The sequence below is a fragment of the Zingiber officinale genome, chromosome 1B (assembly GCF_018446385.1).
Source record: "Zingiber officinale cultivar Zhangliang chromosome 1B, Zo_v1.1, whole genome shotgun sequence".
NCBI lineage: Eukaryota > Viridiplantae > Streptophyta > Magnoliopsida > Zingiberales > Zingiberaceae > Zingiber > Zingiber officinale.
This window is the reverse complement of record NC_055986.1, coordinates 84,083,650-84,110,097: the sequence shown is the minus strand read 5'-3', so window position 1 is coordinate 84,110,097 and position 26,448 is coordinate 84,083,650. Positions and strand designations below refer to the sequence as shown.

The window sequence follows — 26,448 nt, the reverse complement described above, 5'->3', positions numbered from 1 at the left end:
CATTTTAACTCATTCAGGTGGGCGCGAATTCGAGAAGTATATCAGCATATCTTCCTCCGTTGGCACATCGTGGAGGTATTTTTTTTAAACGCTGCCCGTTTACTTTAAATTCCCCATGCTCTTCGCTCCAAATGCCAACAGCTCCAAACGGGTAAACCTTTTTGACTTGGAATGGTCCTGTCCATCTCGATTTTAACTTTCCAGGAAAATGCTTCAATCTTGAATTAAACAATAACACTGAGTCCCCTTCCTTGAATTCTCTCCGCATGATATGTTGATCATGCTATCTCTTTGTTCTCTCTTTGTAGGATTTGGCATGTTCGTAGACATCCATCCTCAACTCATCAAGCTCATTTAATTGGAGTTTCCTTTTATCTCCTACTAACTTCAGGTCCATGTTAAGCTGTTTTATCGCCCAATAAGTCTTGTGTTCTAATTCTACTGGAGGATGACACGGATTCCTGTACACAAGTCGGAATGAGGTCATACCGATTGGAGTCTTGAAAGTAGTACGGTATGCCCATAAAGCATCATCCAATTTCAATGACCAGTCTTTGCAGGAATTGGACACTGTCTTTTCTAATATTGCTTTGATCTCTCAGATGGAAATCTTAGCTTGTCCATTGGTCTGGGGATGGTAGGGTGTCGCTACTTTGTGGCTCACTCCGTATTTCCTTAGCAAATTTTCAAACTATCTTTCAATGAAGTGCGAACCCCCATCACCAATAATTGCCTTAGGTACACCAAACCATGGAAAATCACCTTTTTAAATATTTTAATTACTATTTTGGCATCATTGGTAGGAGAAGCTATGGCTTCTACGCATTTCGATACATAGTCCACTGCCACTAAAATATAATTATTTCCACATGATGACAGAAAGGGTCTCATAAAGTCTACTCCCCATACATCGAACAGTTCCACTTCAAGGATATAATTCAGCGGCATCTTATTTCTCCTAGTGATGTTCCCAGTCTTTTGACATTGGTCGCAGGACTGCACAAAATTTTTCGTGTCTTTAAATAGACTTGGCCAAAAAAATCCTACTTGTAAAATTTTTGTAGCTTTTTTTGACACTCTTAAATGTTCGCTGTAAGATAATGAGTGACAGTGAAATAAAACGTCCTTGATCTCGTCTTCAGGCACACACCTTCGGTAGATTGTATCTCCACATTTCCTAAAAAACAGTGGTTCGTCCCATATGTAGTGTTTAACATCTAAGAAAAACTTCTCCTTTTGTTGCCAGGTGAGTTTTGGGGGAAGTACTCCACTTGCGAGATAGTTAACAAAATCTGCATACCAAGGAACTTTCTCATAATTTACTGCCAACAGATGCTTGTCAGGGAAAACATCATTTATGGGTGGATGGAAATCTACATCTTTTTGCCCATTTGGCCATACTCGTGATGGATGATCTGCTACAACATTTTTAGCCCCTTTCTTGTCTCTAATTTCTAGATTAAATTCCTGAAGAAGCAAGATTCATCTAATCAAACGAGGTTTGGCATCTTTCTTATTAAGCAAATATCTTATGGCAGTATGATCAGAATACACTATCACTCTTGAGCCCACTAGATAGGACCTAAACTTGTCGATTGCAAACACTATGGCCAATAATTCCTTTTCAGTGGTAGAATAATTCATTTGGGTTGCATCCATTGTCTTGCTCGCATAGTGGATTGCATGCAGTACTTTGTCCTAAAAATGCACCCACTGCAAAGTCACTAACGTCGCACATGATTTCGAATGGGAGTTCCCAGTTTGGAGCTTGAATTACGGGAGCTAAGATAAGAGCATTCTTGATTTTCTTAAATGCCTCATTGCAGTCATCATCAAAACAGAATTCAGCATCTTTGATCAACATGTTAGTTAGTGGCTTGGAAATTTTTGAGAAATTCTTAATGAAATGCCTGTAAAATCCAGCATGCCCTAGAAAGCTCTTAACCCCTTTTATGTTAAAAGGTGGAGGTAGTTTCTCAATTGTCTCTATTTTGGCTTTATCTACCTCAATTCCTCGTTCTGAAATCTTATGTCCTAAAAAAATTCCCTCTTTGACCATGAAGTGGCATTTTCCCCAGTTCAGAACTAAGTTCACATCTTCACATCTCTAGAGAACTTTAGAAAGATTCAGAAGACAGGAGTCGAAGTCATTCCCATAGACTGAGAAATCGTCCATGAATACCTCCATAATCTTTTCTGTAAAATCTGAAAATATTGCCATCATACATTGCTGAAATGTAGTTGGTGTGTTTCAGAGTCCAAACGGCATTCATCGATAAGCATAGGTACTAAAAGGGCATGTGAAAGTGGTATTTTTTTTATCTAGGGGATGTATTGGAATTTGAAAGAAGCCAGAGTATCCATCCAGATAGCAGAAATAGGAATGTTTTGTCAATCTTTGTAGCATCTCTTCAATGAATGGTAAGGGAAAATGATCTTTCCTAGTCTCCTTATTTAGCTTCCTATAATCAATACACATCCGCCATCCTATAACTGTCCTCGTTGGAATTAATTCATTGTTTTCATTTCAAACCACCGTCATTCCCCCTCTCTTGGGGACCACATGGATCGGACTTACCCACTCACTATCCGATATAGGATAAATAATTCCGGCGTCAAGAAGTTTCAATACTTCTTTCTTCACCACTTCTTTTAAATTCGGATTTAATCTTCTTTGATGCTCAATCGAATTTTTATATCCTTCTTCAAGCAGAATTCTGTGTATGCAGATCGAAGGGTTGATCCCTTTTATGTCATCAATAGTGTATTTGATTACTTTTCTGTGAGCTCTCAGCTCCTTGATCAATTTCTGTGTCTCCATCTCAGTCAAATTTGCATTAATTATTACTGGGAAGGTGGAATCTGGACCAAGGAACGCATATTTAAGGTTAGGCGGCAGAGGTTTTAACTCCACTTGAGGTGGTACAATCTCAAGCAAGGTTGGTTATTGTTCTAATAACCGTATTTCCTCGTTTACCACGACTTCTTCTGGCATTCCCTCAATTTCTTGAGCCATTCTTTCAATATTATCGTCACCATCCAAGTCCTCCTCCATAAATGATGCTGAGGTAGATATCAAACCTCCCGACGATTTTAATAAGACCTCTCCGCACCAAAGAAACATTTTTTGTACATCCTTGCACCGTACACTGATGGATTCCTCTAATCCTTCCTGAACCTCATTTCCTACGTGTCTTAACTTATTTTCATCCATCGGCACTCCCATATCCTCTTCTACTTCGATCGGGTGTAGAGATATATTTAGCACATCTTATCCTGACCACTCGTTGAGATTTGATACCACCATATGGATTATTTCTTGTGCTTCATCCAACCTTTTTTTCATGAGCGCCCTTCTAGCCGCTGTGTCCAGAAGGCTCTTATTCTGGAACGAAAGTCCAATGTAAAAAATGTGAAGAATCAATCAACTCTCAATACCGTGATGTGGCCACTGATATAGAATTGATAAGTACCTATACCAAGCTTGATGCAATGCTTCGTCGTTACGTTGCTTGAAGTACAGAATCTGATCCCTCAACTAAGCGGTCCTTTTTGGAGGGAAGTATCTATTTAAAAATTTTCTCTCTAATTCATCCCATGTCCTGATGCTTCTCGGTTGTAGAGTGTTGAACCAAACCTTCACATTACTTCTGAGGCTTAATGGAAAAGCTATAAATTGTATTGAATCAGCCAGAACCCCCTCAACTATCAGTGTATTGCAATAACTGTAAAAATCTAGGAGATGCAAGTAAGGATTCTCTTAAGCTAATCCCCCAAGCTGATTTTCTTGAACTTTAGAGATGAACGAAGGTCTAAGCATAAAATTCTTCGCTGGGATTTCTGGAAACACAATGGGTCATAGCTCTTTAGTAGACTTCAGGGCTCCATAATCCTTTAATGGTCTTAACATCATGTCTTATCCAAACAGACCGGGGGTGCGAAATAGACATGACATGTGGAGTAGTTGAATCTCCTGCAAGGTTAAGTAAGGAAAAATAAAGAGAAATAGAAATAAAATTATCACTAATATAATTATAAGAAAAGAAAAATAATGTGAAAACCAGAATTAGTAAAATAGAGAAAAATAAAATCTAGTCTAATCCATATGATTTTCGCTAATGTTATAGATACAATCCCCGGCAACGGTGCCAAAAACTTGTTATGATTCCACAAGTGCATGAATTCGTTGTCAGTAATAAAGATTATCGATCCCACGAGGACTAGTTATAAGCACTAGCAATGGTTCACTTAGGATTAGCTAAACTATCGATGATTGTAAGTTATCTAAAAAAAGAGATTGGGAAGCAGAAACAAGAACTAGTAAAGAGAAAGTAATTAACTTGTTTTATGAAGAGTTCTAGGAGTTTAGTTTCATTGTGGTGGTATTGATGTATTACGTTATATTCTTTACTCATTGTACATCAACATGCATTCGTCAGAAGCTAAAGCAACTATCCTTAAGCACTAAATAGAGAAGATCCCTATGAAATCTTGTTACGGTTAACCTTTGACACTAGAGTGCCTTGGTAGATCACAAGAATGCAACTCTAATTAGTGTCATTAAGGATAGAAATAAGGGTTTGGTTTGGTCTCTTACTTCCTTGCGGAGAAGTTGTCTCTCCTTTCAAGGAAATACCCTAGATGTCCATGAACGGGTTACCCCTATCACTAGGGCCCCTCGGGTATACGATCTAAGATACTCTCTCTGTGAGATTAGTAATTCCTACACAATCAATTAATACGATATGGAAATCTAGCGACAAGTCTCATGTAGTTGAAACAAATCAAGTGAAATCATCCAATGAATAAAGGCACAAATATGAGTCTTACATCAAAACAAATCCACAACTACTCCCTAATCCTAGAACAAGGTGTTGGAACCCCAAGGTTGTTTTGATGTGATCAACAAGTTAAGTTAGGTCCTGTGTGTTTTTAACCATGTGTCTAAGTGTGCAGAAGCTTAGGAGTACAGGTAGTCGAGCGGAAGATGCAGCTAGCGAGAAGGATGGCACGCGGTGCGTCGGAGGGACGAGGCACTGCGGAAGAGTACACCGGCGGACGAGAATGAAGCGTGCGGTGGTTCCGAGAGACGAGAAGCCGGAGCAGAAGACTGCTCGGGGAGCAAGAGATGCAGCTAGCGAGAAGGTCAGCACGGGGTGCGACCGAGGGACGAAGACTGCGGATGAGTACGCTAGCGGATGAGAAGCAAGCACGCGATGATTTTGAGGGACGAGAAGCCGGAGCGGAAGCCTGCTCGAGAAGATCGAAAGTTGGGTTCGAGTGAGCCCTATTCCGGATAGTAGAGATCACCCAAGCGAGCAGAAGACTCGGATTGAGGCAAACGGAGCCGGAGCAGAAGACCCTGGCTGAAAAAGTCAACGAGGTTGACTTTCCCGCCTGGGGCGCCCGGACCAGTCCGGGGCACCCAGAACTGTCCGGGGTACCCGGACCGAAAATATATCCAGATCTCTGTCAAACCGAGATCTATGAATTGGGGATAAAGTTTAATTCCCCCCCCCCCCAGGGCGCCCGGAACACATCAGGGTGCCCCGACCAAGGCTATAAATACAGCCTTGGTCCAGAAACTTCATATCAACTCAGAAATTGTGTATTCCAACACTTGTGTGCTCCCAATTATAGTTTAGCTTCTATTTCTCAGTGCGTTATTGCAGTAAGAGGCTTCTCCGCCTGAAGGAGTACTAGTGCGATATTTTCCTTGAATTAACAACCTCCCCGGTTTAACCAAGTCAAATATTTGTGAGCCTCTTCTTTTACTTTCTGCTTATTTATTTTATGCAAGTGTTAGTTTAAGAAAAGTCGAGAAGGGTTTTGTGTTTTTATTTTTTGTAGGCTATTCATGTTGGGTTCTTCGGGCCGCGAAAACCGCTTTTTCGCGTCGCGGAAACCCCGAGTCACCCAAAGCCATGGATCTCGTGCAAAGATTCGTAAACAAAATTTTGAAAAACCTTTTTCTTGTACGAGTTTGTAAAAACCTTTAGATCTACACTAGATAAGTGTTATACCTTCGAAGCGTGCCTTTCGCTTATCCCGCTCGTCCAAGGAGTTGTCGGATCTCTAGACCGTCAAGCGCCGGTCCTCTAGAAGTATCCACACGGACACGTAGGTGGAGAAAACCTCACACAAAGGTGTGCTAGCACCTTGGTGAGATTCGGCCAAGCAAGGAGGAGAGGGAGAGGGAGAGCTTGAGAGGAAGAAGGAAGAAGATGCACAGAAGAATGAAATGAATGAAAATCAATTTCATTCAAAAGTGGCCGGCCACTTCACATTTGTGTAACTCCCCATTAAATGCAATTAATGTGAAGTTATTAAGGGAATGGCTTTGTAACTTCCATGAGGTGGCACACCATGATGATGTGGAACATCATCATTGGTCCACCTAATGCCAACTCACCAATGAGGTGGCAAAAGGTCAAGTCAAAATTGACCTTTGGTCTTCCTTCTCTAGTCAAGTCAAACTTACTCAATCTCTACCATGGTTGATCTAATCCAACCATTTGATTCGAGCCAACTTAATATAATGAATCTAATTCATTAAATTAAATTGATTTAATAAGTCATAATCTAAATTAGACTCATTAAATACATGAATCAACTTGAGTCGAACTCAAGTTAGCCCAATTAGGATTACTCTTAATCCAATTTGATTCATCAAATGAATCTAATCCTCTTGGTTCATCATATGAACCTAATCTCCATCTAATTGTCCTAAGTGTGTGACCCTATAGGTTCTTGTAACATTGGCAATGCCCTAAACCCATTTAGGAGCATAAGTAATGAGCGGTATCTAGCAACACATCATTACTACCCAAGTTACAAGAATGTCGAGATCCAACATCACCTTGTGACTACTAATTGTGACTCCTCACAATATGTGACATTGTCCTTCTATCCTAGACATCTAGATTGATCAATGTGAGGCATAGACCGTGTCATCCTCTAATCAATCTAAATCTTGAACTCCAAGTAGACTCACTCGATCAAATGAGCTCAACATCTAATGTTGACTCATTTGGGCATGGCCATGCACTTAGTGATCTCACTCTATCAAGAATAGTGATGTCGCTCCCGTCATATGGGAGGGATAGATCCCATCTACATCACTCACATCCCTCTGCATAATTCGTTACATACCCAGTAATCGCCTTTATAGTCCACCCAGTTACGGGTGACGTTTGACGAAACTAAAGTACATAACTCCTTATGTAGGGATCCATGGTGACTTCTGGTCTAAGGACTAATAGTCATACTAATAGCCACATGAGAAAGTATATGACACTCATATAACGATCCATGATACTTTCTCATGGCGGGTCATTCAGTATACATTCTCCAATGTATACCCATGTGTCAGCTTGATATCTCTATATCCATGACTTGTGAGATCAAGTCATCGAACTGACCTACATGCTAGTCTTATTGCATTAACATTGTCCCTGAATGTTAATACTCGACTAGGAATGATTTAGAGTAGTGTTCCCTATATCATCTCACTATCGATTCAACTAATCGATTGATATAGGTATGAACCTTCTACTCAAGGACGCTATTATACTTAGTCTATTTGGCACTAATACAAATAAGTATAATAACCAAACAAATGCCTTTATTAATATACAAGAATATGATATACATGAGTCCATACAATCATCAAGTGATTGGCTCTAGGGCTCTAACTAACAATCTCCCACTAGCACTAGTGCCAATCAGTATAGGCTCTAAGGCCTAATGACCTAGTGTGACCATCATGCTTCCTCTGTGTCAAAGCCTTGGTCAAGGGATCGTCAATGTTAGCCTCTGTAGGTACTCTGCAAATCTTCACATCTCCTCTATCGATAATCTCTCGAATGAGATGGAAGCGCCGTAGTATGTGCTTGGTCCGCTGGTGTGAGCGAGGTTCCTTTGCCTATGCTATAGCTCCATTGTTGTCACAATAGAGCTCAACTGGGTCAGCGATGCTAGGAACCACCCCAAGTTCAGTGATGAACTTGCGGATCCAAACTGCCTCCTTTGCTGCCTCTGATGCAACAATATACTCGGCCTCTGTTGTAGAATCAGCTACTGTGTCCTGCTTCGAACTCTTCCAGCTCACAGCACCACCATTTAAGCAAAACACGAATTCCTTCTCCCTGCGATCTGTCCTTGAGAAGGACAAGCTCAACGGAGCGAATTTCCTGGACTGGTACAGGAACTTGAGAATAGTTCTCACCCAGGAACGTAAACTGTACGTTCTGGAGCAGCCCATTCCGGAGGCTCCTCCTGCCAATGCCCCGCGAGCAGACAAAGATGCTTACAAGAAGCATCAAGACGACGCATTAGATGTGTCCTGTCTAATGCTCGCGACCATGAACAGCTTCAGAAGCAACATGAGTTGATGGGCGCTTTCGATATGGTTGAGCATCTTCGCCAACTATATCAGGGACAAGCGAGGCATGAGAGATTTGAGATCTCGAAGGCACTGTTTTAGTGCAAGATGTCAGACGGGGCTCCTGTAGGTCCTTATGTACTCAAGATAATTGGGTACATAGAGAACCTACAAAGACTGGGGTTCCCACTTAGCCAAGAGCTGGCCACTGACTTGATCTTGCAGTCCTTGCCGGATAGCTATAGTCAATTCGTTCTCAACTATAACATGAACGAGATTGACAAGCCATTGCCCGAGCTACTTAGTATGTTACGAATTGCTGAGATTAACCTTAAGAAGGTTAAGCCCATTCTGATGGTCCAGAAGCACAAGGGCAAGGGCAAGGGCAAGACCAAAGGTAAGGGAAAGTCCCAAACCAAGGGCAAAGGCAAGGCACTGAAGCCTAAAGGAGGGGTCTCCAAGGATGCTACCTGTTTCCACTGCGGTCAGACCGGGCACTGGAAGAGGAACTGCAAGGTATACTTGGAGGATCTTAAGAAGAAGCGAAGTGAGACTTCCACTTCAGGTATATATGTTATAGAAGTCAATCTATCTATTTCTACATCATGGGTATTAGATACTGGATGTGCTTCTCACATTTGTACTGATGTGCAGGCGTTGAGAAATAGCAGAGCATTGGCAAAGGGCGAGGTGGACCTACGAGTAGGCAATGGAGCACGGGTTGCTGCTGTTGCTGTAGGAACTTATCAGCTATCTATGCCCTCTGGGCTTGTACTAGATTTAGATAATTGTTGTTATGTGTCTGCTCTTACTAAGAACATAGTTTCAGTTTCTTGTTTAGACAAGAAAGGATACTCTTTTATAATAAAAGACAAATGTTGTTCTGTTTATTTAAAAGATATGTTCTATTGTAGTGCACCACTAATAAACGGACTCTATATTCTAGACCTTGAGAGCCCTATCTATAACATTAGTACCAAGAGGTTCAAGTCAAATGACATGAACCAAACTTACCTTTGGCACTGTCGCTTAGGTCATATAAATGACAAGCGTTTATCCCAGCTCCATAAGGATGGTCTGTTGGACTCATTTGATTTTGAATCATATGAGATATGCGAGTCATGCCTACGAGGCAAGATGACCAAGACCCCCTTTAGTGGGCATAGCGAGAGAGCAACTGATTTGTTAGGACTCATACATAGTGATGTATGTGGCCCTTTCAATGTTGCTGCTAGAGGCGGTTATAGGTACTTCATCGCATTTACTGATGATTTCAGTAGATACGGTTATGTGTACTTGATGACACATAAGTCGGAATCCTTTGAAAAGTTCAAAGAATTCAAGAATGAAGTACAGAACTAGCTTGGCAAAAGTATTAAAATACTTCGATCAGATCGAGGTGGTGAATACTTAAGTCATGAGTTTCGTGACTATTTAGATGAGTGTGGGATTCTATCCCAACTCACTCCTCCTGGAACACCACAGTGGAATGGTGTGTCCGAAAGGAGGAATCATACCTTATTAGATATGGTACGATCTATGATGAGTCACACAGATCTTCCGACATATCTATGGGGATATGCTCTAGACACGGCAGCTTTCATACTCAACCGAGTTCCATCAAAGGTCGTGATAAAGACACCATATAGGATATGGACTGGGAGAGATGCCCAGGTGTCTTTCATGAGGATTTGGGGCTGTGAGGCTTACGTACGATGTCAAGTCTCAGACAAATTAGGACCCAAATCCGACAAGTGCTATTTCATCGGATATCCCAAAGAAACTAAGGGATATTACTTCTACATTCCCAGTCAGCACAAGGTAGTTGTGGCAAAGACTGGGGTCTTTCTAGAAAGGGACTTTGTTTCTAGAAAGACTAGTGGGAGGGCGTTCGATCTTGAAGAAGTTCAAGATGCGAACAATAACACTAATGCCTGGATGGAAATTGAACTGGAACCACAAAGTGTTGTGGATGATGTTGTTCCACAAGGAGTTGAAGAACAACAACCGGTTCAAGTAGACATACCTCTTCGCAGGTCTGATAGGGTACATCGTCAGCCTGAGAGATACTCATTTCTCTTGTCTGACCATGATGACATTGTGCTCATAGAGAATGAGCCTACCACCTATCAAGAAGCTGTGATGAGACCAGATTCTGAGAAATGGCTAGAAGATCCACATTTAATGGCTATAATACAACCTATCAAGAAGCTCTGATACCAGGGAAGGAATTCGTGTTCGACGTCATGGTTATCTACAACAGAAAAATTTGCAGAAATAAATATCATATTCTTTTTAAAAAATCATTTAATTAGGCCTTTAACTAAATGATGCTCCCACTGAATACTATAATTCATGTGGGACAAGATCCACATCATACTAACCCTTAAGTTAGCTTTGGCTAATACGCCCAAGGCTTAGTATGATCGGTAGGTAACGATTACCAATTACATCTCTATGCAACTCTTGTTTATAGAATAAAATCCGCATTTATATTAAAACTCGAGTTAGCTTTGGCTAATACGCCCGAGAATTAATATAAACGTGATTTTGTCCTACCTTTCCAACTATTGGAAGAATGCCTATAGTTGACTCGATCCAACCGAGTAACTATGAATACTCAATCTAATTGAGTTTGTATTCACCCATGCGTTGATAGACGGGACCAAGATTGTCCCTCCGTACCCTACCAAGATAATATGTATTGCTCTTCTTTGGCAGATTCAACAATACATGTGATCGAGGTAGTGATAGGTATCACGGCACGCTTAGGCATTTAGAGTTGAGTCGATCGAGATCTAATCTAATCGAAAAGGATGCATCTTGTGCACGACTTAGATCTAATCTAATCGCAAGGGTGCATCATGTGCACGACTTAGATCTAATCTAATCGTAAGGCACTAATTAATTAACTACTTATTAAATATGCATCACATACACAAGCAATTAATTAATCTATTTGTGATTTAGTCATGGCCCTACTACGATCTTCTCAAGCCAATGAGAAGATCGATTGGTCAACCTAGGGTCAACAGCTTCTTCAAGCTCCTCCCTTTGACCACCTTGTGTTGCTCGTGCCCGCCTCGGAACTCCGTCTCGTGTGGACCCTCCACCGCTCCAATTTGTACATTATAATTTGAAACTCGAGTTACATTCGAGTCTAAATCTAATTTACAACAAGAAAATAAGAGAAGGCACGACGCGCAGGTCGCGAATATAATACAACACTCGCAAACACATAACGGCACGCAGGCCGTATTATGAATTACAACACAACCAATCATATTGGGCTTTGGGCCATGACTATCACAAATTAATATATATAATTCAAAATTATATATTTTCATAATTTTCTATAATTTTAAAATTAATTTTTTACAATTTTTACGAGTAAAATTTCCCGGCGGTCCCGTTTAGCGGTTTCGGGAGCAATCGCGGAACGGATCCCCTTGCGGGGCCCAGGGGTAGCGCCCCTACCCACGATCTAACCATCGCGAGGGTTCCATTGCGATCCAACAGTGCCTAAACCCGCTTTCCCAAAACGATTTGGGCCAAGACATTGCCGTTTCGGAAAAATCTTCCCGGCGGGTTCGTTTTTAGCGATTTCGGGTGCAATCGCGGAGCAAATCCCCTTGCGGGGTTAGGGGCAGTACCCCTACCCACGATCTAACCATCGTGAGTTGCTCCTTTGCGATCTAATGGCACCCGACCCCGCTGTCCCAAACGGATTTGGGGCAAAACGAAGCCGTTTAAAAGAAAACTTTCCGGTAGCCGAAGCCTACAAGTGCCGAGACACTTGTGCTTCGCTTCTACGGAAAAATTACTCATAAAAACTCTAAAAACTCAATTTTTACAGAAAATCACAGAAGGTATATTTTTCATAAAAATACAAACGAACTCGTACAAGTCTTTGCACGTGGCTCTGATACCACTGTTGGGTTCGTCGGGCCGCGAAAACCGCTTTTTCGCGTCGCGGAAACCCCGAGTCACCCAAAGCCATGGATCTCGTGCAAAGATTCGTAAACAAAATTTTGAAAAACCTTTTTCTTGTACGAGTTTGTAAAAACCTTTAGATCTACACTAGATAAGTGTTATACCTTCGAAGCGTGCCTTTCGCTTATCCTGCTCGTCCAAGGAGTTGCCGGATCTCTAGAACGTCAAGCGCCGATCCTCTAGAAGTATCCACACGGACACGTAGGTGGAGAAAACCTCACACAAAGGTGTGCTAGCACCTTGGTGAGATTCGGCCAAGCAAGGAGGAGAGGGAGAGGGAGAGCTTGAGAGGAAGAAGGAAGAAGATGCACACAAGAATGAAATGAATGAAAATCAATTTCATTCAAAAGTGGCCGGCCACTTCACATTTGTGTAACTCCCCATTAAATGCAATTAATGTGAAGTTATTAAGGGAATGGCTTTGTAACTTCCATGAGGTGGCACACCATGATGATGTGGAACATCATCATTGGTCCACCTAATGCCAACTCACCAATGAGGTGGCAAAAGGTCAAGTCAAAATTGACCTTTGGTCTTCCTTCTCTAGTCAAGTCAAACTTGACTCAATCTCTACCATGGTTGATCTAATCCAACCATTTGATTCGAGTCAACTTAATATAATGAATCTAATTCATTAAATTAAATTGATTTAATAAGTCATAATCTAAATTAGACTCATTAAATACATGAATCAACTTGAGTCAAACTCAAGTTAGCCCAATTAGGATTACTCTTAATCCAATTTGATTCATCAAATGAATCTAATCCTCTTGGTTCATCATATGAACCTAATCTCCATCTAATTGTCCTAAGTGTGTGACCCTATAGGTTCTTGTAACGTTGGCAATGCCCTAAACCCATTTAGGAGCATAAGTAATGAGCGGTATCTAGCAACACATCATTACTACCCAAGTTACAAGAATGCCGAGATCCAACATCACCTTGTGACTACTAATTGTGACTCCTCACAATATGTGACATTGTCCTTCTATCCTAGACATCTAGATTGATCAATGTGAGGCATAGACCGTGTCATCCTCTAATCAATCTAAATCTTGAACTCCAAGTAGACTCACTCGATCAAATGAGCTCAACATCTAATGTTGACTCATTTGGGCATGGCCATGCACTTAGTGATCTCACTCTATCAAGAATAGTGATGTCGCTCCGGTCATATGGGAGGGAGAAATCCCATCTACATCACTCACATCCCTCTGCATAATTCGTTACATACCCAGTAATCGCCTTTATAGTCCACCCAGTTACGGGTGACGTTTGACGAAACTAAAGTACATAACTCCTTATGTAGGGATCCATGGTGACTTCTGGTCTAAGGACTAATAGTCATACTAATAGCCACATGAGAAAGTATATGACACTCATATAACGATCCATGATACTTTCTCATGGCGGGTCATTCAGTATACATTCTCCAATGTATACCCATGTGTCAGCTTGATATCTCTATATCCATGACTTGTGAGATCAAGTCATCGAACTAACCTACATGCTAGTCTTATTGCATTAACATTGTCCCTGAATGTTAATACTCGACTAGGAATGATTTAGAGTAGTGTTCCCTATATCATCTCACTATCGATTCAACTAATCGATTGATATAGGTATGAACCTTCTACTCAAGGACGCTATTATACTTAGTCTATTTGGCACTAATACAAATAAGTATAATAACCAAACAAATACCTTTATTAATATACAAGAATATGATATACATGAGTCCATACAATCATCAAGTGATTGGCTCTAGGGCTCTAACTAACAATTCAACCCTCCTTCTAGCCGGCTATCGCGATCCAACAAGTGGTATCAGAGCCAAGACGCTTCAGGAGGACTAACCGCCGAACGAAGCACCGAAATAATGGTCGGACCAAGCATCTACCCGCCGAAGTTCGAAGGGGAATTCGCTAGCTGGAAAAAGCGAATGCAGGTATTCTTTAAAACCAAATTTGAGTTAATGTTAATTATGGAGTTTGGTTTTATAGCACCAGAAGGTAAGGAGAAATACCATTGGACGAAAAAGGAGCAGCCCGACTACGTGGCAAACGGCAAAGCAGAGTACCATCTACTAACCATTCTTCCGTCACAAGAAGTAAACCGGATCGGCAACTACGACTCCGCGAAGGAACTTTGGGAGAAGTTCCTCGAGCTGCACAAAGGAACGTCCGAAGCCAATATCGCAAAACATGATTTACTCAATCAGCTCACCAGCCTACGACTTGGGGAAGATGAGACATTGCACATCTGCACTCGAGAATTAAAGAAATCATCACCAGAATTTCGAATCTCGGAGAAAAGGTAAGTAATCGAGATTCGCCCAGGTACACACTAAACTCTTTTCCTAGAAATGCAAAATGGGCATCACTAGTAGATGCCTTTTATATTTCGAAAGATTTAGAAAAAATTACATTGGAAGAATTATTTCGACATTTGAAGTGCACGAATCAAGATGTGCAGGTACGAAGGAGCCCAAGAACAACGTCGCCCTCAAAGCATCGAGAGACGAACCTGAGTCAAAGTCTTCTCTCGACGACGAGGAAATGGTAATGATGGTAAGACGATTCAAGAATCTTGTAAGTCTAGAAAAACTAACCATCCACAGGGTAGAAAGAAAAAGACCATCCGCTGCTACCACTGTGACGAAGAAGGGCATGTCAAGGACAACTGCCCCAATCTAAAGAACAAGGACAAAGATAAAGGAAAGAAGCCTGTCCAAAATTGCAAGGCATTAAAAGCGACGTGGGATGATACGTCGTCCGAATCGGAAGTCGAAGCCTTCTCCGGACTTGCACTAATGGCAAGTCATCAAGATGACGACTGCGAGTCAAGCTCTTCCAAAATGAGTATCGAGAGCATCGATGAAGGGAGAGCCACGTCAGAAGAGAGCAGCAATTCAGGGGGAGACACGGACAACGAGATCGACAAGGTAAATCAGGTACGATCTCTTCCTCCCGACAAATTGTTTAAGTTCGTTAAATTGTTAACTAAGGATTGCTGTAAATTAGAAAAAGAAATTAAGAATTTAAAAATGATATTAGCTAAATCTTGCCCAATAGAAGAATTCGACAGAATTAAATTAGAAAATTAAAAGTAGAAAATGATAATTTAAAAGTACAAGTAAATAACTTGAAAAATCATGCATGCTCATCTAATATCAATGTTAGACATTTTAACAATTTAAATTGGTATTTTAGATATCATAAGGGACAAATTAAGAACATTTCAAAAAGATATGTCCCTAAGAGATTTTTAGTCAATCCAGTAGCCTGGAACCTATATTGGGTTCCAAAGTCCTGTCTCACTTGAACTTGAACTAATTAGATTTAGAGCTTTCAGCGAGAAAATTAGACATTAAAATTTCTTTATGAGGCTTTATCTAAGGAAGTGGTTGTTGCTCCAATAACCAAGAAGGCCTAGTACCTCGCCACGACCTGGAAGCCAAAATATTGAAATAAAATATTTAATTAACTTTCTGATAAAGCATTAAGGTTGAAATTTAATAATGCTTTAAAAAAAATTTTAAATATTTTTTTCAAAAAATTTTTTACATAGAAATTTTTGTTTACGTAAAACTAAAATTTCCTAAGTTAAAAGTTCTTCTGAAATTAGAAATTTCTGCTTAAATCTTTACTTAGAAAAAATTTCAAAAATAATTTTGCAAAATTTCCTAAGTCAGGATTTTTTTTTAAAAAAAAATCTCTTACTTAAAGCTTTACTTAGAAAATTTTTCATACTTAGAGTTTTTTACTTAGAAAACTTTCTTACCTAAAGTTTTACTTAGAAATTTTTTAACTTAGAATATTTTTTCGTTGAAAATTATTGCAAATTTTTTTTTCAAAGTTTCAAATTTTTCTCCTTTAGAGTTTGTCTTTGAACCCCATTTTTTTATATGATTAAAGAGGGAGAAGGAAAAGTATAAGTCTAGGAGGAGGTAGACGAACCAAAAATTTAAATTTTCTATTTTTTCACTTTATTGCAAAATTAGTTAGTTTATTTTTTATGTCTATTTACCCTAGCTTAACTTGGGTTGCTTACATCAAAAAGGAGGAGATTGTTGGAACCCCAAGATTATTTTGGTGTGATCAACAAGTTAAGTTAGGTCCTGTATTTTTAACTTTGTGTCTAAGTGTGCAGGAGCTTAGGAGCACAGGTAGTCGAGCGGAAGATGCAGTTAGCAAGAAGGATGACACACGTGCATCTGAGGGACGAGGCACTGCGAAATAGTACACCGGCGGACGAGAAGGAAGCGTGCGGTGGTTCCGAAGGACGAGAAGCCGGAGCAAAAGATTGCTCGAGGACTAAGAGACGCAGCTAGCGAGAAGGTCAGCACGGGGTGCGACTGAGGGACGAAGACTGTGGATGAGTACACTGGCGGACGAGAAGGAAGCACACGATGATTCTGAGGGACGAGAAGTCAGAGCGGAAGCCTGCTCAAGAAGACCAGAAGTTGGGTTCGAGTGAGCCCTATTTCAGATGGCAGAGATCACCCAAGCGAGCGGAAGACTCGAACTGAGGCGAACGGAGCTGGAGCAGAAAACCCGGGCTGAAAAAGTCAATGGGGTTGACTTTCCCGCCCGGGGCACCCGGAACTGTCCGGGGCGCCTGGACCTGTCCGGGGCGCCAGGACCAAAAATATATCCAGATCTCGTTCAAACCGAGATCTATGCATTTGGGATAAAGTTTTATCCCCCACCAGGGCGCCCGGAACACTTAGGGGCACCCCGACCAAGGCTATAAATATAGCCTTGGTCGAGAAGCTTCATATCAACTCAGAAATTGTGTATTCCATCTCTTGTGCGCTCCCAGTTATAGTTTAGCTTCTATTTCTCTGTGCGTTATTGTTGTAAGATGCTCCTCCGCCTGAAGGAGTACTAGTACGACATTTTCCTTAGATTAATAACCTCAAAGGTTGTAACCAAGTCAAATCTTTGTGAGCCTCTTCTTTTACTTTTTGCTTATTTATTTTATGCAAGTGTTAGTTTAAGAAAAGTCGAGAAGGGTTTTGTGTTTTTATTTTTTGTAGGCTATTCAACCCCCTTCTAGCTGGCTGCCGCGATCCAACACAAGGAATCTACTCCATAGACGCCGGAGAAAAACTCGAAGACATAATGTAATTAAGCATACAATCCTCAAACAAGAAGAGAGAAAGAGAAAGGATGTTTATCCAATGACAACGAGTGATCTTCGGATCCAATCCTTTGCTTATGGAGTTGATGTGGTGATGAAGGATCGCTGGATGGAGGTCCTGGATGGCGTGGAATGGTACCAAGGCAATTCTCCCTTTAACAGCTCGCTCCCGAGGAGAAGGGTTAGAACCCTTTTTATAGGCTAGGGCACAGCGTCGCGGCACAACCGTGCAGATGTGGCATGGCTATGCCTTCTTTTTCCTCTGGCCGTGCCAATTGGCATGGTCATGTGGATCTGGGGCACTCTCCTAGGATACGATCGTGCAGGATTGCATGGTCGTGCATGGTTTGCCTGCTGGTCATGGGGGGCACGACCGTGCAGATTTGCATGGTCGTGTGCGGATCCATCTCTGTTTGGTCGCACGACCATGCAAGAGCTGCACGACCATGCACTGTTCTTCCTCTGTTTGGCCACACGGCCATGCGAGGTTGCACGGTCATGTTCTCTGCCTCGTTCTGGTGCGTCGATAATCACTATTTTTACTCCGAAAGTTGTCCCTATCAACATAAAACCAAACAAAGAGTATATCTCCGAACAAAAGAGTACTTATGATGAGTATATGGTAAGAGAGACGATCATACAAAGAATATATACGCATAAAGCAAGTGAATGTATGTTAAAACATGCATAAATGATCATAATATTTACGCACATCAGCTACCCAGCAGCATTTTGAAGAACTTAGGGGAGGAGATCGCTAAAGGTTTAGCAGCCTCTTCTATGGCCCCCCTAAGTGAACCAGCGGGGACCTCAATACCACTCCCTGCGGAACCTGAAACCTAAGAAGCAGGTTCTATCCCTGTGGAGCCACCCGAGGAAGAACGGGCCCCTTCCCCTCCACCAGATAAGCGTCTGCGTCTGCAATGCAAGAGGAAGAGAGTCACTCCCTCCGTCCAATCATCTCCCTCTCTTCCTCCCTCTGGATGAACTTCTTCCAAGACCTCCAAGGCCAAGACAAAGACTCCTTCTAGGATGTCTCCTTCCCCCGATCCAGAAGTGGCAGATTCTACTCTAGCCCAGGTTGTGACTCCCGAGCAGGCAATCGTGGCTTCCACTTCAGTACAAGCTGCGGCTACCGAGTAGGCAGTCGAATCCTCTACTCCCGCCCAAGCTGTGGCTTCTAGGCAGGCAGTCGCATCCTCTACTCTCACCCAGGCTGTGGCTTTCGGGCAAGCTGGATGCCCAACTGGAGACCAACCCAGAGGTTCTTCCACCCCTTTGGTCCCCCTTCCCGCGACTACTTCAGATCTGGCTGCATCTTGTATCCCGGAACGGTCCAAGACTATATACTCCTTTTCCTCTTCCTTTCACTTACCCTCTATAGCCAGGCTAGATTCTGTACATATAAGTGGTCCCTCCTCTCTCTGTGGTCAAGTTCAGCTACATGGGGCTTTAGCTACTTCTTGGCAAATAGACAATGAACAATTTTGGGCAGGCTCGTTGCTGGAGGGAACATACCTATTTTCTCAACGTATATTATCAGTGAGTCCTTCTCTTTCTATTCAGGATATCTAGAGTTATTCCTAACTCATCTTTATTCTGTACAGGCCTGTTCTATGGGCTTGAATCTTTCCCACGTCACGAATGGTTTACAGCGAGAGAATGAGTCCCTGAAGGCTCGCATATGAAAACTGAAGCTACTCATAACCCAACAGAGTGTGCTTGATCCCGCGACTCCTGGTGATCCTATGCAATCCTACCTTCATGCGACCGGGGAATCTACTCAATCTACTCAAAACTTGGCCACTGTAGCTTCTAACAAAATAAAGATTCTGGAAAAGGCCCGGAAAAATAGTAAATCCCAACTGAAATCAGAGGAGTTAACGTCGTCGCCAAGTCCTGGCCGACCTGGAGGAGAAAGAGGTGGAGGTAGCCACTCTTTCTGAGCAATTAAAGACCCTGCAAGAATCCTATACCGTTCTGGAAAAAGACCTGGTTATTACCAAGGTGAACTTAACTGCCAATTGCGATCGAGAGGCGTCCCTCAAAAGCCAATGGGAAGCCAGGAAGGATACTATCCGGTCCTTGCAATCAGATCTTCTCAAGGCTAAGGAGGAGGCTTCCAATGCTGCACGGTAAATAACGCTGGTGCGGGCTGATGGGGACAAGACTAAAGGAGAGCTAGCCGACTACAAGGCAGGGGAAATTGGCCGCCTAAAGGCGTACCGAATTGCCTATGTCAAGTCTACCACTTTTGGAAAGAAAGTAGGCAATTTGATCAACATGATGCTATGTTATGGCGGCATGGGCGCTGCACGCCAACTGTTTGAGCAGGGCCTCCTCCGATCTGCTCCCCCAGATAACTTTTTGAACAGGACTCGCCTCGTGGATGAGCTCCCCGCTGAAGCCTTTCCTTCCTTCGACAACGATAATGACTTTGTATGTACTTATATAACTTTGCAATAAACCAAGTCTGGGTGTAAATGCCTTATTTGGAACATTTTCCTTGTTAATGGGTATTTCATATTGGTGTCTATCTCAATTCGCTTAAAAGACTCATCAAGGGAGTGCCTCTTCCTAGAGCACTTCATGTCTTACGCCCACTAGTTCTCTGAGTTTACAAGCAAGATCTACCTATCCCTCGGTCGGGGTCCTAATCGAACCTCCATTATATCCTGACCAGTGTTGCCGATCTAGATCTTGGATGGCCTACTCTCCTGAGCATATCTTTCAATCTTTGTTGTTATAGGGCTTGAGGGAGCAATAACTGTGGTCACGTTCCTTCCCGAGGCTACCATATCTCTTTATTATCCTCGTATTCCGCATCATTACTTTTTCTAACAACTTTTCTTAGCACCTCTCTCTATGCTGATCCAACGGCCCCTTTGTTTGGATGGTTTGAGTTGTCTGTGGTGTGAACTGTCAGATGTGGGATGCCCATAATGCCCCTGGGGGGTGGCGTCTATAAATGTATCTCCTTCTCCCTTCTTATGAACTTTTCTCACCTCCTCTTTCTCTTTGCTCCTGCCACCAGCTGTGACTAGCTATCCGTTTCTGGCCTTGGTCTTTCACATGGCTTCCCCTGCACCCGTCTATGCTCCTGGAGTTTCTACTTTCTCGGGAGTGGATCTGGATGACCTTCGTTACAATTATGAGGTTTCTGAGGAGATGCACATCATCATACCTTCCGCGATCCACCGAGCCTCTGCCCCTCCAGAGGGGTAGTTACTTTCTTTAAGGAGCAATTTGCTGTTGGTCTCCGTTTCCCTATCCATTCCCATTTTTCTATGGTGAGCCACTATTTTAGAATTCCTTTAGGTCAGCTATCTCCCAATTCCTTGAGGATCATGTGTGGATTTGTTGTCCTTTATGAAGTATGTGATATCTGATGTGCGCAGATCTTATGATCATTTATACATGCTTTGACGCACATCTACTTGCATTTCATTAGCATAATCTATATTTAATATACCCTATTTCATTGTAATGTCATACTTCCATTATATTTTGTTCGGATATCTGCTCTTTGCTTGTTTTTATTGACAGGACGCTATTTGGAGCAAAAATGCCATTAGCATGTTCAGGCCGTGCCAAATGGCACAGCCATGCCTGGAATCCAGATTTGAAGAGGGTCATGGCCGTGTGCCCCCACACGGCCGTGCCATTATCCCTGTGGCCAAGCAACACACGGTCGTGCCAACGATCCAGAGGAGAGAAAGGTCACGGTCGTGTGAATCCACACGGCCGTGTGACTCAACCCGAGAAGAAGCCGTGTGACGACGTGTGGATTCCACACGGCCGTACGACGAAGAACACGGGTCGTGCCACGCCAAAACAGGGCTGTGCAGAATTCTGGGCAGATCGTAGACCGTTCGTAATTTGGCCATAACTTTGCGCTCCGTTGGAGTTTTGGGATGTTCTTTATACTGAACGTAGATGACTTCAAGATCAACAACTTTGATTCAGATACAATAGAGAGAAAGCATTATCTTCTTGTGCTAAATAGCATGGCCGTGCCTCCCAACTACGGGTTCAACTGGACCTCCGTCCAGACTGCAGACCAAACTTCGAACTGTCATAACTTTCGGCTCGGTTGGAACCAAGGCTCGATCCAAGTATCAGATTTAAGATAATTTCAAGAGCTAAAACTTTAGTTCAGGGTAAATCATGATAAAACCTGATTTAATGGGTGAAATACTCGATTTACCGGACCCTATAATCCTGATTTTCCTGGGCAGCTTGGAGGAGGTATAAAAGGGTCAAGAATCCTATTCTTGGCATATTTGGTTTGGGATTTCACCCCCTTTCCTTGGGAAAGGGTTCTCTCCTTTGGGGGAAACCCTAGAGCTTCATCTGCCACCATCTCTTGACATTTCGTCCATCTCCAGAGCAAGGAGGTATCACCAAGATATCGGAAATCTCGGCAAGCATCTCTTCTCCCCCTTCTTCTCACATCAAGGGTTGTAAGTGTGCTTTACTTTATGTTTTGGGGTTGTTTCTCTCTCACAATGGAGTAGATCTCCTTTCTATGGATGTAGGGAGTAGTTGTGGATAGGGTTTGATGTAAGACTCATGTTTGTACCTTTACTCGTTGGATGATTTCTCTTGCTTCGTTTCTATTTGATAAGCATGAGAATTGTTGCCTTGTCATGTTAATTGATTGTGTAGGAATTGATAATTTCGTAAAGAGAGGATCTTAGATCATACACCCAAGGGGCCCTAGTGATAGGGGTAACCCGTTCACGGACGTCTAGGATATTCCCTTGAAAGGAGAAGCAACTTCTTCACAAGGAAGTAAGAGATCAAACCAAACCCATATCTCTATCCCTAATGATACCAATTAGATTTATATTCTTGTGATCTACCGAGGCACCCTAGTGACAAGGGTTAACCGTAACAGGATTTCACAGGGATCTTCTCTAATTAGTACTTAAGGATAGTAACTTTAACTTCCGGCGAAGGTATGTTGATTGACAATGAGTAAAAGATAGAATATGATGCATCAGGTTCCACCACAACGAAACCGAAATCTTAGAATCCATTTCCCAAAGCTCAATTCCCTCCAAGATCAATTTTCTCTCTCCCCTCTCTTCTTCTCAACCTTCTTTCCCTCTCTTAAATCACACTCGTTAGTTTGCAAACGCTAAAGTCAACTTTTGACCATCTAGATAACTTACTTTGCAACATCTCTAGTGCTTAGTTAACAATCCCTGTGGTTCGACAATCTTATATATTACTAACGACGAATCCGTGCACTTGCAGAATCATAACAAGTTTTTGGCGCTGTTGTCGGGGACTGTTTGCATTAACATTAGTAGATTAGCAATTTAGTTAATCTAGACTTGTGAATCATTTTTGTCTTTTTTTATTTTTATAATTAAAAAAAAAACCCTGCATTTTCTTTCTTATCTTTAATTCTTCATTTTTGTTCTTTTCTCATAATTTTTTTTTAGATACCATGAGCACTAACATGTCAAGTAGGTCCTTAAGAGATTTCTCTGCACCCATTTCTGCAAGATTTTTATCTCCCATTGTGCAGCCTCATATTGAAGCAGAAAGTTTCCAACTATACCCGGAGTTAATTTTCATGATACAAGGTCACAATTTGGAGGAGAAGTATCAGAAAGTCCTTATCTGCACCTTGAGACATTTCTAGAACTTTGTGATATGGTGAATTGTGAAGGAGTGTCAGCAGATGCAGTTCGATTGATAGCATTTCCTTTCAGTATCAAGGATAAAGCAAGGGCTTGGTTATATTCCCTCCATCCTCAAAGCATCACAAGTTGGAAATAATTGGAGAAACAATTTCTAGATCATTTTTTCCCTCCAAGTAGAATAATTTATATGAGGAATTGCATCATAAATTTTGCTCAGACATATGGAGAATCATTATTTGAAGCATAGGACAAATTCAAGAGTCTACAAAGACAATGCCCTCATCATGGTTTGGAAAAATGGCTAACCCTGCACATATTCTATAGGGGAATTTCTTTCTCAAATAAGTGTTTGTTAGATTCATCAGCTGGAGGTTCTTTTATGGACAAGAGTGTAGACGAAGCATATACATTGATTAATCAAGTAGCATTGAACCTCCATGAATGGTCAAGCAAAAGTTGGATGGAATCTCCCTCAGAAATTCAAGAAGTAGAAGCCATATATACAATAGAGCATGTCAAACAAAATGCAATTCAACCATCCAAGAGTTTTAAAATCCACAAGTCATAGAATGAGGAGTTCAAACATTTGGGGGAAAAGATTAATAGCATAGTTTCAAAATGGTTCAATGAAGACCTTCCTCCTACACATACAAGATCTAGTGTAAATGATAATGATATTAAGTTGAGAAGTGGCAAGAATCATGAAGAACTTTTGAAGAAAGATTTGTTTAGAATTGAGGATAAAAACAATAGAAGACCTCAAGAACTGAGCTCCATTACTCCAAGAAGTTCCTAAAGGCCACAAGTACCTTTTCCTCAAGGGTTGATGACACCAACACTAGAAAAGCAAGTTGGACCTCCTTCGCAAGCTCAAAGGGAATATGGAAAAAAGGAAGTACCTTTCCCAAGACCTTCACTAAAGGTTCCTTTTCCACAAAGGCTAGTGAGGGTCAATGAAAATAAAGACTTTGGCAAATTCTGTGACACTAATATGATTGAGTGTAGATTTCTGGATGTATATGAAGATGAGGATTGTGATGATAATGCAGTGGATAACAAGTTTTCAGATCTACCTTCTGGGTTTACGGGATGTTATGATGAAATTAAATTTTCAGATGATGAATGTGATGTAGTAGATCAACTTAAAATTGCAAATGAAGTTAGTGATCCTCCTATAGATGATTCTCCCACTGAGGATATTGATGTTAGTTTATTTTTTGATGCTTGTGTTGATGATGATGTTATGAAAGGAAGTGTAGGGAGCTATGTTGTGGAAGCAGCATCTCAAGAATCACCTCCTTTATCCACACAACCTTTTGAGATTATGAGAGTTGCAAGGATTGAACATGTCACTACTACAAAATGAGCCTAAGGTATCACTTTGGAAGCAACACTTTAATAAATTGTTGCTATATATCAAATTTTAGAAAAAACATACAACACTTACAAATAAGTGTTGCATTATAATTAAAATACAACACATTATTTAGAAGCGTTGCCTTTGTTATTAGTAAAGGCAACACTTTTGTAGAACTGTTGCAATTGATGAATGGCGTGCGCGGGATTATTTTTTGCCAAATAACTCTCGCGAACCGCCTGCCATTGTGAACAAAATATTAGCGAACTCCCTTTAATTTTACGAGCTCACTCACAAAACCTAAACCGGACCTCCCTCACACCAACTCCTCTAATTTCGCGATCTCGCTCACAAAACCTAAATCGCGAGTTCCTCCCCTCCCTCCACCGAACTTCTCTCCCGCTAACCCTAATCTCGCAACCTCCTCACTCTGTCTTTGCCGAACATCTCCGACGACGCCCTCTCCGCGAACTTAACATCTTCACCGGACTCCTTTTTTGGTTCTCTTGCAATCACTGTCTTTCAAAGGTTAGATCTTCACTTATTTGCTTTTATTTTTCTTGTATTTTATTTCCGTTGAACACCTTGGACCACTGCCAAGGGTATTATGTTTTTGCAGCTCCCTCAAGCTTTTTTTCTCCCAATCCTTGTTCTTCTTGTATTATTTTTCTTGTATTATGTTGTCTTTCTTCTAAGGTTGGATCTATTATTCTAAGCTTTACAAAATGAGTTATGCAAAATGAAACCACAACTTTAGATTGAACACTGATGAGGTATTTGATTCAATTTCATGATCATATTGTATCAAACCATTTGATTCAGCTTCTATTGTCGTTCTTATTCCTTGAGGCTCCTAAAATTGAATTAAGCTTGTTCCTATTCCTATATGTATGTGGTATGTGGTATTATAATTTTATCAGTCTTGCTTTGACTTGGGTAATTCTGTTACTAATAGAAAGCACTAATGTGACATTATTACAAATGCTTATATCTTTATCAAATTCCTCAAAATATCTTCATTCTATTTAACAATGGTGGTTTTATACCTAATAGGTGACCAAATTTGTCAAAGCCGGTTTATCAAAGTCATTTGCTCATACTATTAAAGATTGTTCTAGCAATTTATGGCTCTTTGTTTGTAGTTGCAGAATTTTAGAGTGATGGGTGAAGACAGAAGCTGGATGTATTTTTCTAGATGGGTGCCTGAATTTGAAAATGGGTTGTTGAACTTTCTTAACATATCATTTGCTAAAGAATCTTCGGGAGGTCAAATTAAATGTCCTTGTAGGCGGTGTAAAAATTGATATTGGTATCATAGAGATGAGGTGTATAATCATGTGAAAAGTGAGGGGTTTGTGGAAAATTATGATTTGTGGATTTTTCACGGAGAGGATCCATCATCATTGAAAACTACAAGAGATTTAGATGACGATGTTCCAAGAATGCATGATAACATTGATGAATTATTGCATGATAGATTTAGAGATGTCGTAGAGGAAACAAATAATGTACAACAAGGTCCAAATGAGGAAGCCAAAAAGTTCTATAGGTTGGTTGAAGAGGGTAAACAAGAGTTGTATCCTGGGTGCAAGAATTTTTCTAAACTTTCTTTTATCATTAGGTTGTTTATTTACAAGACACTTCATGGACTTAGTAATGTAGCATTAAATGATCTTCTACAACTCTTAAGGGAAATGATTCCAGATGCAAAGCTTCCACCAAATTTTAATGAAGCTAGAAACATATTGAGAAATTTGGGTTTGGATTGTCAAAAAATTTATGCATGTCCTAATGATTGTATGTTATTTTGGAAAGAGCATGAAAATGATAATGAGTGTCATACATGTCATGCTTCTAAGTGGAAACAATCACAAGAAAAAGATGGCAAGAAACCAAATAATGAGGCTGAGAAA

The 26,448-nt window shown here is 41.2% G+C and overlaps 1 non-coding gene across 1 annotated transcript; it reads right to left on the bottom strand.

Moving 5' to 3' along the window:
- Window positions 1-23,363: 23,363 nt before the first annotated feature.
- LOC121993822 lies at window positions 23,364-23,469 on the bottom strand. Its single transcript, XR_006115429.1, has one exon. It is a non-coding gene; the product is annotated as a small nucleolar RNA R71 (small nucleolar RNA).
- Window positions 23,470-26,448: the final 2,979 nt, after the last annotated feature.